The sequence below is a fragment of the Mercenaria mercenaria genome, chromosome 16 (genome assembly GCF_021730395.1).
Source record: "Mercenaria mercenaria strain notata chromosome 16, MADL_Memer_1, whole genome shotgun sequence".
Lineage (NCBI taxonomy): Eukaryota > Metazoa > Mollusca > Bivalvia > Venerida > Veneridae > Mercenaria > Mercenaria mercenaria.
Window position 1 is genome coordinate 45,116,886 of NC_069376.1, and position 13,373 is coordinate 45,130,258.

The 13,373-nt window shown below is 32.2% G+C and overlaps 1 protein-coding gene across 2 annotated transcripts in view; it reads left to right on the plus strand.

The window, feature by feature from the left end:
- Nucleotides 1-13,373, plus strand: part of LOC123541432 (uncharacterized) — a 52,904-nt gene that overhangs the window by 2,319 nt on the left and 37,212 nt on the right. The window contains exon 1 of one of the 2 annotated variants that reach the window (XM_045326899.2): nt 8,708-9,009. The exons of the other annotated variant lie outside the window; for it this stretch is intronic. The gene's annotated coding sequence lies outside the window, so the exon portion shown is untranslated. Of the gene's footprint in view, nt 1-8,707; nt 9,010-13,373 lie in introns of those variants that run through there. 2 annotated transcript variants of the gene reach the window in all.

Consider the following 13,373-nt stretch of genomic DNA (forward strand, 5'->3'; position numbering starts at 1 on the left):
ACAAAGGTTAACATTTTTCAATTAATGAGCCGTGCCATGAGAAAACCAACATAGTGGCTTTGCGACCAGCGTGGATCCAGACCAGCCTGCGCATCCGCGCAGTCTGGTCAGGATCCATGCTGTTCGCTTTTAAAGCCTATTGGAATTGGAGAAACTGTTAGCGAACAGCATGGATCCTGACCAGACTGCGCGGATGCGCAAGCTGGTCTGGATCCATGCTGGTCGCAAACCCACTATGTTGGTTTTCTCATGGCACGGCTCAAATATTATTGGCATGATGGAGACCTTAAGAATAATTTTTTGTCAAAACCTCTCTTTTAGTCCTTGGGAGACACAACTGATAACAAATTGGGATCTATAAACGAAGACAATGAGTGCATAGGGTTAATTAAAACATAAAATATAACTTATGTGGCATTACAGATACAGTTCTCAAAGCTTTCCATGCTGCGAAATTATGATAAACACTAAAATATACTTGAAGTATAGCTATCATGTTACAAACAAACTGAGACACTTTTCATTGATATCTGAAAATAAGTTGTTCGCATTGGATATTCTTACATAGCTTTTCGCGTTGTTAGACGATTTTCCACACTTAGCTGCCTCCCCTGTGCATACAATATAATAATAATTATAATAGGTATGTAAGGAAAATATTTAAAACAATGAATATAGCATTCGTATTTAAAAGCTACCTACGATATGTTTGATCTCGTTTGTAACTCATCACGCGTGTTAAGCGATATACATGTTCAATGTGTAAAGTACCTTTTCCAATTAAAAAGGATGTAAGAAAGTCAACCCAGTGTTTCATACTTTATTGTTACAAAACGCTTTTCTTATCTGTATGTTTGCAGTTTTTGCAAGTCGACTAAAATGCGAAAATGACCCGTTTCGTTATATCTTATTTCATTTGATGGCTGACTAAAGAAGGTGATTCAAAATGTGTCCTACATATCTGATGTCCACCTTGTAGATTCTGTACAAAACAAATTCTTCTCAAGTCCAGTGTTTTCCTTGATGTATTTCACTTGCTACTTACCTGTATGTCTGCATTTTTTGTGATTATGCTAAAATGAAAAGATGAAACAACTCACCTTTTCGTTATTTGAGCCGTGCCACGAGAAAATCAACATAGTGGGTTTGCGACCAGCATGGATCCAGACCAGCCTGCGAGTCCGCACAGTCTGGTCAGGATCCATGCTGTTCGCTAAAAGTTTCTCTAATTCCAATAGGCTTTGAAAGCGAACAGCATGGATCATGACCAGACTGCGCGGATGCGCAGGCTGGTCTGGATCCATGCTGGTCGCAAACCCACTATGTTGGTTTTCTCGTGGCACGGCTCAATTTTCTTAAATCGTATGTAATTTGGTGGCGGACTATAGATTGTGATTCGAAATATATATCTTGTTGATTATGTATGAAAAATCTTTTTAATTCCATTCTTTATGTATAAAAGATATTAAAGATTATATATAGTTTTCCTATGTTTTGGAAATCTGTTGTTGTTCTGGTTTTGTTTTACTTATTAATAAAAGGAAACAAATGTTCCAGACAGTACGTCTGATAGTAATGGCGGTTTTAAGTATTCGGCTACAGCTGGTACACCATACGTTTGTTTCTTAGACGGAGGGCAAGCCAAAAATGTGGCATGACGCCCTCTGCCAGAGACTTATTCGATATGTGTTCCTTTCTCATATACGTACAGAAACATTTTCTGCTGGGCATAGAACTAGTGTTTTCTGTCAGACGCATTCCCTGTCTTGCAAAATACCAGACTGTGCAGAAAGAATGCATCGAATTATACCTTATCTACATTATCAGTAACAAATAAGCAAGTTTGGCTTCAGTATGTTCAACATAAATGTGATTGCTCCAACTATTAGGGATACCTAGATTATAGTGTGGTTTTCTAAGAATGGTTTATAAAAAAAAATGCTTTCAATATGCGACATAGTTTAGAAAGTGGCATTTCGAGTGTTATGCAAAGAAGTGCAGGGTGAGTTTGAAGCAGAAATACAATTTGACTGGGCCTGTCCATGGACAGACATCTACAGAAGTACAAGCAAGTAATGAAACTAAATAGATACTTTATTCCGGAATATTTCAGACCAAACAATGGTGGAAAAAAACATTACTGTATCATGTGATTGACCTAAGGATTAATTAATAATCCAGATATTGAGTAGTTGCAAAAAGTTCGGTTACTCTTCTGCGTTATGGCTATTTCCTCATTGCACCCAGAAGTACGTCCCATGTGCGCCGTAGCACAAAACAATTAAGAGCATAATCTGACAGTCTGTTTGACATCATCATTGATCATGTTATGAGCCTCTCTCAACATAAATAAATAAGACAGTGAATATGAAATGTCGTCATAAACAACATAGGCTCACACTTTTATACTAGATGGATAAATCAGACCAGAGGTTGTAGTAAACACCCAAGAGGGCTACAAACTGGCATTTTTATATTTTGTGTGTGATATATAAACAAATTCAATAAAATAACGTATAAGGGAGTCAGAACTCAATGAACATGTATGACATTTTAACTGCGAATTTTGCTGTTGAACAATATATTAGATTGGCCATAAAGATGGAAAAGAACTACTGCCAGGCTATTTATATATCCTCTTTAAAAATAGTTTAACAAAATGTTTGCTTTATGATATTTATTGACCATATGATATTATGACAAATTGCGAACGGTGTTATTACATTGTATAAGTTTCCACTTCTAGAAGTAGTTTAGTGTCCCAAAGTATATTCATAAAATAATTATATTAAGGTAAATTATTCCTTTTGCTTGCACTTATTGCAGAACTAAACTTTCGATGAGAAACTACTGTTTGCATATTATGTAGAGACAGTACCTAAAATTTTGAATTATAAAATTTTAAAGCAATTAAAAAATAACTTTGTTCTTTTTATATATAATATATAGCATTTATGGCGGAATATCATACGTAAGTCTCAATTTGCTCATTTTGAAGCATGTTGTTTAAGATTTTCTTAAACTTTTTATTTAGTGTCCATTTATCCCATCTTGCAGATAGTCCTACCTACCAAGTCATTGATCAATATTTAATTCCCAATTATACCTGGATTATTGTGGGAAGAACTTTTCAAATAGATTATTATTGTATGACATCGGAAAATATTTAAGTCTAATGAAATAAATAAATTCAGATCCACTAATTAAGCAGAAATTTAGACATAATGTTATTTCTAACATATCACACATCATATTTAAAAACAACAACAGAAATCTCTTCAACATTTACCATGAAATTTGAAACTACAATGAAATGACTTTTCATTAAGTTTTTAACCGTACCGTTACTTCGTTCTTCCTATTAACTGGTGTCATACAGATGCAAAAGTTAATGCAGGATTATTAATTATTTGTGTCATTGAATGATCTTTAGTACTATGTCTATATTATGTTCATCGATTTGTTGAGACAATCGCTGAATTGCACAACGTATAACTTAAATCTATACTTCCTATGAAGAATGTAACATTTATAAATGTTCATTCTTGCATGAAAGCCACTTTATCACTGGGTCCATCAACATGTTATCGTTTGAGTTATCGTGTGGGATAGTCGTGTCGTGTTGTTTTAAAAACTTGTTTTTGATAAAGATCTACTGAATGACATACTTATTTAGTTGTGTTTGCTTGGTGATCATAGAGCAACCTGACTAATGTTTCAGTTTCGGTCTGTAGATATTTCTTGTACTTATTATGAAAGAAGTTTAAAATAAATCAAAGAAAATTTTATCGAGTCATTTTCGTTAGAAGTAACCGATTTGGAGATGACCCGCCACAAAGCAATACGTTTGTGACCTCTCTTTTTTTGCTATAAATTTTGCATCCTAGTATATGAAATTAACTTTTTATTTTGGCTTCTCTATATACGTGTGTTTTATTTTGATGAACCCTTCATATTATGTAGTAAATAACAGTATGTATCTATCTATGTTTCTAAAGTATGTTCTTCTCCCTTACTTTTAAATTAAAGTGTGCAGTTTCACCAATGATATAGTGTGTTGGCACGTTTGAATAGTTGGAATAAGATAAACATTTGCTTTAATAAACACGTGAACAATAAGTGTTGCACTTTGAATTACAGCAAATCTACTTACTTTTCAACCTCACTGCATGATGCCAGAATAAACTAATAGAAAAATAACAGGCAGATTTTCGATAATAAACAAAGTAACTTTACATACCCTTCAAATTCTCTTTGGTGCTAACTTGTCTCATTTAATAGCTGCTAATTCTGTAAGCTATGCTAAGTGCATCGACATCGAGATAACTTAGTACGGATATCTAATTCAATTACAATGTTTGTTACATATATCACCATCGCAAGAGTATAATCTCATTCGCACGACTCTCCTTTTCATTAATACTGATTAAATAAGAAAAATAATTAGCGAGTCTGATAAGTATAGCTTTAGCAAGCTTTCTAGGTACGAAGGCAATTTATGCAATTTTTTACATTCACCTGGGTGTGAAAGTTTCTATAGTTTTCTATAGTCACACCGGAGCCTGGTAATAAAATTTCATTTGTTCATGTCAAAAAATTTCTAAGAGCCCCAGTTTACTAAATATGTTCTTTTTTCTCCCTCTCTTCCTCTCGTGAAAAGCAAGCAACAAAAACGTTTCATATTTGAAAGCTTGAACATCTAAAATATCTTAAACAAAACGGATCAACTTTTTTTCAGTTATTCGGGGATTTCACCAGTTATAGTCTGTATCAAAAGCCTGAACAGGTGAAGAAAAATCAACAGAATGTAGTGTACTGTAGTCAGCTTTCAACACTATAAAAGAGTCTGAATATATATTGAAATTACATTTGTCTTGTAATAATTAAAAATCTAAGATTAGAAAAAAGTGTAAAGCTAATAAAATTATGAGTGCAAGTAAATCATACGCTCTTTATTGTACGCTTACCAAGACCATATTGAAATGTACGTGAATGAAATAATTCATTTTCGGCAGTTGTTACTGCAGCAGCAATTCCGTAACTTATAGACTTTGTTTTTCGTTTAGAAATTGAATAATTTCCAGACCGTATCAATCAAGTAATTGAAACAATCTACTTGTGATCAGCAAATTGATCAGTTCCAATCTCTGAAATCTAATGAAAACGATATGCCTGTTTTCAAGTTAGACAACGGCAAGTGGAGAAAATACAGCTTTGTATAGTCTGAATGAAATAATACAATTACAGTTAAATTTTGTACATGTCAAAACTTTCTATTAGAAACGTGTGTAAACAACGACTTTTCTGAAAGAAGTTGAGTAGAGTTATGACACCTGTAAAAATGAACAGGAATTCGAGAAATATATAAATATCGCAGACAAAAAAACATTGATACCGACCATCCTTGTGGTTTCATTCCGATGTATATCTGCTACTTATACATTAAAAATTGTCCGTGGGAAACAAAAATGATAGAAACGTCCAGTTAGTTCACGTTAAGTATATCCAAGAAATTTCCTAGACCTGAACGGTAAAAACGTTTTGACTGTAAATTTAATATGTAATCAATCATAACTATTTGATAATGTTTCAGTTACGTCGTAGTACTCTACTGTAGAAAGTGAATTCAAAATATAAGAAAATGAAGCAAAACTTTTCATGAAACCTAATATACTTTGCTTCAGTTATCGGTTATCATATTTAAACAGCATTTACAAACTGGTCACGCACTTATCCTTACCGTACCTAAACACTGGCGCGGTAACATACCTTACTGATCTCAAAAATTGATGGAGTGTACATAGGAGTGGATATATATCGTTTTAAAGAATTTTATGTACATTTTAGCGACTTTGTTCATTTAAAAAAACTATGAAACGTCTTTTTATAATGTGCTGTAACAACTTTTCACCAACACTATGTTCTACTCTTAAATCTACTTGTTATTATGTATTTTCGTGAAAAAAAAAAATACATAAGTATAGGAAATTTTGTATAAACACTATCCGACAATTTACTCGGTATGTTTGTTAAATCCGTTTAAAGGAACGTTATTTTTATTTATTTAACATTGTAAATAATGTAGATCTAAACTTTGTATACATTTTACCGCCTTTTTACGCGACGTTGTTTAACGACGTCACGTCCGTTGTTTTTATTGTTATTCTTCCCTGAGGAAGGCTTAACGCCGAAACGTTGGAAGTTAATAATTATCTATGAACAAACGCTACACGTGTTGTTGTTGATTTTTCTTAATATTTGTATTTTCGTGAAGTTATTCAAAATAAGACACCTCCGAATTAAGGATCATTTAACTAATGTTAACAGTTGTGAGATTTCTGTAAATTGAAATTAGTTTAGATCTTTTTAAATTACTCGCTGACATTGTTTTCAACAACAAATGCAGCTTAAGATTTGTTTAACTCATTAAAGTTATATTTGTTAACAGCGGTTCTTTGAGCTTCTCTATACAAAGAAAAGCTTCAGAATGTGCAAAGCATCAAAAGAACCCGATGAAATGACATAATGAATATAGCATTATTCTAAGTAGGTTGTGAAACTTGATGTTATTTTTCGTCGTCGGATATACATATTAAATTATGTTTTGTGCGAGTAAAGATCCCCTCACATACAAAAAGTGGTATTACCTAAAATGTATAAACTTAAATGTTTATAGAAACGATTCTTCTAAATAGTAAAATTTTCGAAAAGACATTGATGCGATCTTAATTGTGATGCAACTAAACTTTCTTTTGGCTGTGTCTTAGGACGACTCATAAATAGCCATGGGAAAAATGTGAAAAATGTTAAAATCATAGCTGTTTCCTTTAAATCGTTGGAAGGTACTATCTCTTAATCCAGCTATTACAGTGATTTTAACGAAACTAAACAACGAACACAACAACAATGTTAAATGACTGGAATAAAAAAAAATCATTTTAGTTTTACAATGAAAGCTATTAATGGATCGCGATAATTTTATTTTAACGGTACTTGGTAAAATCCAAAAACAGGTAAAGCAGGTGTATTTTCCAGTAAAGGACAGTATTTTTGTAACTGAATGTGTTTCTAATTCATGCACACAATTCATAAGAATACTTTAGGATAATTGGTTTTATAATTAATGCGTCCGTGAGAGGGATACCTCAATAAAATATCATAAAATAGATGGATATTCTAGGGCACATTTATTCTAGCATAACATTTGTTTTCGCTATTTGCATACAGTAGAGGCGGGAAATGGGAAATAATAGTTACAGTATAGTATAGCATGAGAGAAAATAATGGGAATTTTCGAATATTAAGGTATGAAATGAAACACACGGATAAGGTAAGCGTTAACGCAGATATATTCAACTAAGTAAAGCTCAACAATCTAAGAATCCATTATTAAATACAAGTTAAAGACTATTTCATCCTTAAGGACTTCCTCCAAGAAGTAGACATAGTAACTGTTGTATTGCGTGTATTTAGTTTGTTGAAAATGCCAGAATGATATTGTTTCCTGAGAAATCGGTAAAACTATCCACCTGTTCACAACATTATCCAGAATACGTGAGGTAACATATATAATATTAATACTCCATAAAGTATTAAAAGTATTATGAATATTTACAGAGGTTTTGCCAAACATACGCATTCCAGCTTGAATAATTGTATTCTTTAAACATATTTATCTGAAGTTTTGAATTACAGATTGATTAGAAAAGCTAAAATTGTCTATTAATCTAATTAAAACCTGAATAAAACATGAAGTTTTTGATTATTTTAAGCATGCTACTGATAACTTACTTTACTGGCATTGTTCATTTTAGTTTCATTTTAGTGTTGCCTGTGAAAACAGCCCCATCAGCAGCAAAGCGCAGTGGCATTGCTTTGTTTTGTGGCGGATGTAGCTTGATGGTTTCCGTATACGAAATAATAAACATCCAAACAGCAAAAATATGGGGCGAGTGATTCGATGTAAACGACCTCAATCACTCTCCTAGCACACTAATCCCGATCGATCAGTGCATGGTTAACGTTATGGTATATGGCGCACTTGCCACATATGTGCATAATAAAAGCGTTTTAATTGAAAGAATTTATCATCAAGTGTTTAAAGCACCACTTCATAATTTGAATAAACTATATTTCAGACACAAAGTTTCATTTGTGATACAAGCACTTACTTGAAACATAATGAAGCAGTTTCCTTTGGAAGAAAAGTGTAAATATTCGAGCGCCGTTAATTTTACAGCATCCAGACCGTATGTAGAAATACCGAGAAGTAAACATAAGAAGTAGCTTACATGAAATCATGACCGATTAAAATCTTAGTCGTGTTTCTTTTCTGTGTTATAACTGAGTGCGTTTACAAACCGAAACTAATTTCATATAATTAGACATATAGAATAGACCTATATGTCCATGAACGGTTTATTAATTTGTATCCGTGGGCGTAAAATGGCATTGAGTCAGTGCCGAAATCAATAGCAATAAAAACAGCAATACCGTTCCCATTTGTTACACTGAAACAAAATATGTACGAGTAAACGGTTAGATCCTTTCCTACACGTGGAAAATTGTTCTGGTTTAAAAGTCAAAATATTGTTTTCGAAAATTTGAGAACTGATAGCAAATTAATTAAAGATGAAAAATCGATACCGAAACATATTTACTTTGAGTTATTAGAATTTAAGTTATATTTGCAGGTATTTATGCATGAGTTAACCCTGTCTCAAACCCTAACATTCATCATAACACCCGTTCGGGGCTTTTCTCAATGTATGTGTTATTTGAATGGTTTTATACATACAGGAACACAAGAAAAATATATCCGTTAATGAATTACATATTGCCTGAACGAAGCGTGGAGGTGAAGTCAAATATATTGCTTCAGAGAAATAGGAAAAATGTATTGGATTTTAGAGTACATTGTATGTGTTCGGAAATACTTTACGTGTTCTTAGCTTGTTTATTCTTCACGTTGGATACAATTAAGTAATGATACATGTAAATATTCAATAAGTAAGTAACTGCTGTTAATATAAATATTCATTCTTTTGTGTGTGTGTGTGTGTGTTTTGCCTATTTGTATTGTAAAGTGGCTTTTAATTTACATGGGTTTAGTTTAGTTTTTAACTGTTATCACAAGAAATATTTGTAGGAGTTTTTAAAATTTCGTTTAGCCGGTGTGTTGTGCCTCATATTTTTATAATATCTGATATATCCAAACACATGTAATATTTTGTAAAATAATCCTCAAATTTGCTATACTTATTGCGTCGTATTGACAAACAAACAAAATAATATGCAAAAAGTACTAATCTATATCAGTATGTAGGTTCTACTTTCCTCAAAAGAAACAGCAAAATTAAGAATCTTCAAAATATTTTTTAAAATGTCTAAGCCACGTGGCTAAAATGAAATTAAGTATTGTTTCAGTCATTGGTCTTAAATATTTTGGAGTTTAGTCGATCTGTATATATAATAGAGTTCCATGTATTGCGGCGATAGCGTTTAACATTTCATTACATCTCATATCAAAAAGACTCCGTGAATAAGGCTCAGTCTGTATTATTTTTCTCAGTTAATACTTCCAAAGTATCTTCTTGTATACTTTACTCTCGTGGAGGTTTCATGTACAATCAGATGAAATATTGAGCTGATTGCAAATCAAAAATTTACATGAAAGAAAAAAAAAATCATAAAATGGTTATGCTAATTATAATAGACGTAACTGATGAAAGGGAGTAAGAATCAAAGATATTGTTTCGTAAGAAATTATAACCTGTACTGGTTGACGAGATAACCTCGGCACTAAATCGCAAATGGCAATTTTTCTCTTATGGATATAAATATTTTACAGTTATGCACATCAAAAAAAAAAACGATCAACTTTAACTAACTCGTCTCTTTTTCTGGTGACAACACTAAAGTTATATTTAAGAAAGGACATAATCTATAAAGAGGTCCAGAAAAGGATACCCATAAAACGGTTTGCATCAGTACAAGACTTTTTTCAAATAAAGATACTGCCAACATTTTGTAAGTTGTTTAAAATAATGTCATGTGTTTGAACCCATTAATTCAATGCCAGCGTAGATATTAACAAGCTAACACTGTCGGGTAACAATATGTCTTATATGGAAAAACAACAGTAAATTATTAATAAAATCCATAGATATTCGTTGACTGCTCGCCGAGTCGGACGCGCATACATTTGCCGTTAACGCATGTGGAACGGAAGCGGAATCCCCAAGTCATTTTGACAGCGATAGTAAATAAAGATTGTCAGTAGTTGTAGAGTTTGATTGTTTTAAATCAATGGTTAACTTGATATTAAAAGAGAAAGTGTAGAATCAGTGTAATAATGTAACGGTAAGGTCAGCTATGCGGAGATGATATCTCGCCAACCAGAATCATTAATTGATAATCAGTAGCGCTCGTTAAATATATATTACATTGTGTAACGCTTCAGACGCTACGTCTATGGAACTAATTAAGTCGACTCTCTAAGCATAGCTTTGATTGTAATATACAAAACAATATATATTATACATTGATAAATACATGGAAAAAGGCTTCATAGACTTATTGTCACACTGTGTCCTATATGTGTGCGTGTGTGCGCGAATTGGTGCGCGGGAGGGTTTGCGGGCGTTTATGCGTGTGTTTTTGTACTGATTTAAATCATGACTACTGCTCTTGAAGTATGTTTTCGAATAAAGTTTTGTTCGAATGTGCAAATAATCAGTTCAAAAGAATATTCAAAATACGGAAAGTCGATACATTGTCAATATATTGACCAGAATTTCCATATAATAAAAGTTGACTTGATGATCGTAGGCGATATGCCCTGTGTCGCATCTGCACGCATACTTTCGGCGAGTCTCCCGTACAGGAATAACTGAATGGTGTGTGATCTTGTTGAACAAAAAGCCTAATGTTGATAAGAGTATTTTAATACTACATGAACTAAACTTTACTAAGATAGGCAAGTTATTTGTTCAGTGAGTCATTAAGACTCTCCATGTCAGTGGGTTTTTTACGCTATGGATTTTCTCATGTCATAAATTGCAATACAAGGGACAAAAGGCAAGCTTCTAGTAAGTACCACAAAGAAGAATTAACTCGATTTCAAACAAAGCATGAACAAATGGATATCAAACCGTTTGCATGCTAATTTACAATAAATATTTGTTGCTTTTATTTTCGTTTATCAAGATAAAATGGCTAAAGAAAAATTTAATTCAAAGAAAAGTATGAATTGATTCTATACCTTACTGAATATTACAACTTATATATTCGATAATTACAAATAACTTTATCTAACATATTCTTCCATTTCCATTATTACTATGTATAACCATATTCCATCTGTTCCATATTTGTTTTCCCTTGTTACATCTTATAGCGTAAGCACTTAAAATGATTAAATGTCATAACAGAACTGCCATTGGTCACTGAGTCACTTTAGATTTAGTTACACGCCAATATGTACAATAATAGGATTAGATTTTCTCTTTACGTTTGACAGTGCTCCCTAATATCACATAAAGTTTTGGTGTTGCCTTGAGGTAAATATTTAATCACAAATTTACTATAGAATGAATAACAGAGTCGTGTATTACAACAATATTTATTCATTTTGTACTTCTTTTTCAGCATTAAATATTTCGGATTTATTTTTGAGACATTGTTTCCAATGTAAGTTATTTATGTTTCATGATTCCTGCCATAATTTAGATGAAATACTGATCTAAATATGACTATCGTGGTTTAAAACCTGTAAAACGCTTCATATAAATCAGTTTCTCTATCAATTTAAAATTATTAGAAATTACTCATTATCTATTAGCAAAAGTGAATATTTGTATATCTCTAACTTCTTCCTTAAATATAGCAAATATATTTAGTTTTGATATCATACATTCTAAACTGATTTAAGAGTCAAACGTCAATAAGTTTGTTAAGCAATTTGTGTTGCTTTTCAAAGGCAACGGAAGAATCTCTTGAAGTGATGAGCATTGAAAACACATCTAGAACGAACAATACCTTTGTATTCCAAGGAAATCGACATAGCTGTCTAATTTATATCTTTGTTTTAGCAGTACTAAAAAATGTTCTTCCTTGCTTGTTACTGGTTGCTAATTGGCATTATGGTGCTTCTCGTCGTGCTGCCAGGGTTTTACATGTTTTCTTCATTAAAACAGAAATAGGTTTGGTTGTTAAGTCATCAAATAAGTCAACCTGTGCACGCCAGGGGCTAATAAACAACATTGTACATCAACTTATCTTTGTTATCATGACCTACTAGCTTGGCATTGTATTCAGACATATACTTATATAAAAAGGTATTTGTTTGTTTTAGTATAAAACTTCAGTATTCAGTAAAAACTGTGTTTCACCGATTGAACAGGTTAGACAGTATTTTCGAATCATGAATTAAATGTTTTTAAACAGGCGAAAGACAAATCTACTTAACATGTATAACAAAAATATGTTCTTTTTATTTAATGCCTATTCAATGATTTTGTTTCAAATTCCATGCACCTTTTCCCGCGCATCTTCTCGAGCAGTGTACAACGTCAAAATAAATTATGATAACGCCGAAATGTTTATACAGTAAACGGTTTTGCAGTTCCATTAAATTTATATATCATCTCATAGTTTGAGAAACATTTCAAAGACTTTTTACGTATTTATCTATGCCTTTTAATCATATTCACTTTGTTTGCATTTAAATGTATCTGTGAAAATTATCCCTGAATACTATACATCTACTTTGATTTTTGCTAAAACATTTAGTAATCTGTACATATATATCTTCAGATAATGTTATATAAGAATGAATCCTGTTACATTATTTTTTCATTGGTAGATCAATTATGGTAAAATTTTGTCACGATTTTGAATATTTTATAGGACTGATCTCATCCTGTTAAAGCCATATGTCTGACATTTGAATCCTGTTACCTTTTGGATTTAAAAAAAATATGTTATAGCATGGTGATCTTGTCCAGTCTTGATCCGATCTAGAATGTCAGCAATTATATATTATATGCACAATAGATTTATTGTGATATATTGATAACAGTTCCAAAATACATTAATGCAAATGATTATGGCTATTTAGTAACTCAGATATATCAAATATCGTCTATTTTTTCTTACATACTGGTCTGGCTGCAAGTTGTTAACCATTATGTCAATGGTTGTCAGAAAATTATTTATTACCTTCAACAATACAACAGAGAAATCCGACTGGTACGAATTTATAGGTCTAGCGAGTCAAGTGCAAAACTAATTTTATAGCATCTTTTCTCCGAATGGCGTTCGTATAAAGTCTGATAACTTCATCAACAAAACACAATAATAATTAAAACTAA